The following is a 3,294-nucleotide window of genomic DNA, read 5'->3' as shown; positions in this document are numbered from 1 at the left end:
TGCTTGAGCCACAGGTCCTGGGCCTCTTTTTCTTTTTCTTTTTTTTTTTTTTTGAGGTAGAATGTAACTTGGTTACCCTCAGTAGAGTGCTGTGGCATCATAGCTCACAGCAACCTCAAACTCTTGGGCTCAAGCAATCCTCTTGCCTCAGCCTCCCAGGAAGCTGATACTATAGGTGCCTATCACAATGCCTGGCTATTGTTTTAGAGATGGTGTCTTGCTCTGGCTCCAGCTGGTTTTGAACTCCCGAACTCAAGCAATCCACCCGCCTCTACCTCCCAGAGTGCTAGAATTAGAGGCATGAGCCGCTGCAACCAGCTGGATGAATAATATCCTGTGTAATGTTATATAGCATTCAAAAAGAATGAACTTCAGTGATCCACTATATAGAGAAATCATAATTATCAATGGAATAGAACTGAAACTCTCTTAAATAATTTAAAGAGGTTTATTCTGAGCTGAATATGTGCAACCATGACCAGGAGAGCCAATGACCAAGAAGCTTTGAGCAAGTGGTCTCCTCAGAGTTGGGTTACATTTTGGTTTTTTACATTTCAGGGAGACAAGAATTACACATCACGTCATAAATCATTATATGGAAGGCATTCATACATTGGTTTGGCCCCAAAAGGCAGACCATTTCAAGATGAGGAATTGCCACCAGACACAGATTCAAGTGATCTGTTAATTCAGTTGATAAGCTGTAGGTGCGTGAAGCTTTGTCTCACATAGCCTTAGATCTGTCAAGGAGCTCCAAGAAGGGAAGGGACATGAGGAGGCGTGTCTGATCTCCCTTCTCACAACCAACAATTCAGCTTCAGGGTATTTCTGGGATCTTCTTGGCCAAGCGAGGGACCATTCAGTCACCAGGGGGGTGGGAGAGAGATAATAAGATTTTATTTTAGTTCACAGCCACCAATAATTTCATTTACTGTAGAAAAAAGGTAGTTCTAAGTGTCAAGTCCTGGTAATTAAGAGACGTGATTGTATCAGAACCACAGATGGAGGACTTAATATAGTTTCTATCGCTGCTAAAAAGCCAATTGTCAGAAGGCAAATAGCCTAACGGCCTTAGATCACGTGTTTCTGCTGTTAATCTATTCCTGATTTAAGCCTAGCAATTATATAGAAACCTGGAGGTTCTAACTAGTCTTCCCAGTCCTCTAGAGATCTGTGGGTTTACTTGATGACAGCCAAATTTATGTGATTTCAAGTACAGCAAAAAGAACAACCTCATGCATGCGAGAGTTAGAAAAATATTTCTCTTTCTCCTCTGTTTTCAATTCTGGGGTAGAAAGACTCATGTAGTGCCTGTCACACTGCTTGGCTCCTCAATGTTTAATACTTGTCCTTTCTCCACTGATCTCTTCCAATGGCCCCTGTAAAAGATGACCATGTCCTAATCCCCACAACCTGTGAATATGTGAGGTTATGGCAAAGATCAATGCAGATGGAATGAAGGTTATTAATTAGCCAACCATGAGATGTGGAAATTATATGGAAAATAATGCAAAAGAGAAAGTAATGCAATGTGAGAAAGATTGCAATAGTTGCATTTTCTACCTGTTAGGGGTTTTAGTTACCTGTCATCAACCATAGTCTGAAAATAGGTGACTAAAGGGTGGCGCCTAGCTCAGTTGGTAGGGTGCCGACCACATACACCGAGGCTGGTGGGTTGGAACCTGGCCTGGGCCTGCTCAACAATGACAACTGCAACAACAACAACAAAATTGCTAGGTGTTGTGGTGGGCACCTGTAGTCCCAGCTACTTTGGAGGCTGAGGCAAGAGAATCGCTTACGCTCAAGAGTTGGAGCTTGCTGTGAGCTGTGAGGCCACCGCACTCTACTCAGGGTGACAGCTTGAGACTCTGTCTCAAAGAAAAGAGAAGAAAAGAAAAGAAAGAAAATAAGTGAGTAAAGTATAAGTTACTGAGAAAGGGAGAGACCACATTCACATAACTTTTATTACAGTATATTGTTATAAGTGTTCTATTTTATTACTAGTGTTGCTAATCTCTTATTGTGCCTAGTTCATAAACTAAATTTTATTATAGGCATGTATATATAGAAAAAACATAGTATACATAGGGTTTGGAACTATGTGTGATTTCAGGCATCCACTAGAGGTGCTAGAACTTATTCCATGGAGAAAAGGGAAGAGTAGGCCGGGCATGGTGGCTCATGTCTGTAATCCTAGCACTCTGGGAGGCTGAGGTGGATGGAGTACTTACCTCACCAGTTTGAGACTAGCCTGAGAAACAAGTGAGACCTCTATCTCTACTAAAAATAGAAAAATTGAGGCAAGAGGATGGCTTGAGCCTGAGAGTTGGAGGTTGCTGTGAGCTATGATGCCACTGCACGTTTCCCAGGGCAATAGCTTAAAACTGTTTCAAAAAAAAAAAAAGTAAGACTGGCCAGGTGTGGTGGCTCATACTTGTAATCTCAGCATTTGGGAGGCCAAGGCAGGAGGACTGCTTGAGGCCAAGAGTTGCAGACCAGCTTAAGCAACATAGTGAACTCCAGTTCCACTAAAAACAGAAAGCACGGTGCATAGTCCTGTAACCCTAGGTAATGGGGAGTCTGAGGTTAAGTGGATCCCTTAAGTCTAGGAGTTGAGTTTACACAGAGCCATGAGGCCACCACACTCTAGGCCCAGGCTAGGCAACAGGGCAGGACACCCGGGACACTGGGAATTAAAAAAAAAAAAAGGAGGGGGCAGCGCCTGTGGCTCAAAGGAGTGGGGCACTGGCCCCATATGCCAGAGGTGGTGGGTTCAAACCAGCCCTGGCCAAAAACTACAGGAAAAAAAAAAAAAGGAGAGAAGGAAGGAAGAAGGGAGGAAGAGAAGGAGAAAAGAAAAAGAGGGGACTATTACTAGCTTTGAAGGCGCAAGGAAGCAATAAACCAAGAAGTTTGGGCAGCCTCTAGAAGCCAAAAAAGACATGAGAACAGATTCTTCCCTAGAGCCTCTAAAAAAGAAAGGTAGCCCTGCCAATATTTTAATTCTAGCCTAGTGCCACCCTTCTCACGCTTCTGACCCGCAGAACCTTTTTAAAAATTGTGGTAACAACGCTTGAGATTTACTATTAAGATTTTAAGTAGTAGAATACACTATTATTGACTATAGGCACAGTATTTTATGGATCTCCAGAATTCATTCATCTCCCATAATTTAAACTTTCTGTCAATTCAATTTGTGTTGCTTGGCTCAGCACCTGTAGCTCAGCCACTAGGGCGCCAGCCACATACACCAGAACTGGCGGGTTTGAATCCAGTCCAGGCATGCCAAGCAAC

This window comes from Otolemur garnettii, unplaced genomic scaffold (genome assembly GCF_000181295.1).
Source record: "Otolemur garnettii isolate 467f Iridium unplaced genomic scaffold, OtoGar3 scaffold00063, whole genome shotgun sequence".
NCBI lineage: Eukaryota > Metazoa > Chordata > Mammalia > Primates > Galagidae > Otolemur > Otolemur garnettii.
This window is presented reverse-complemented; position numbering follows the sequence as displayed.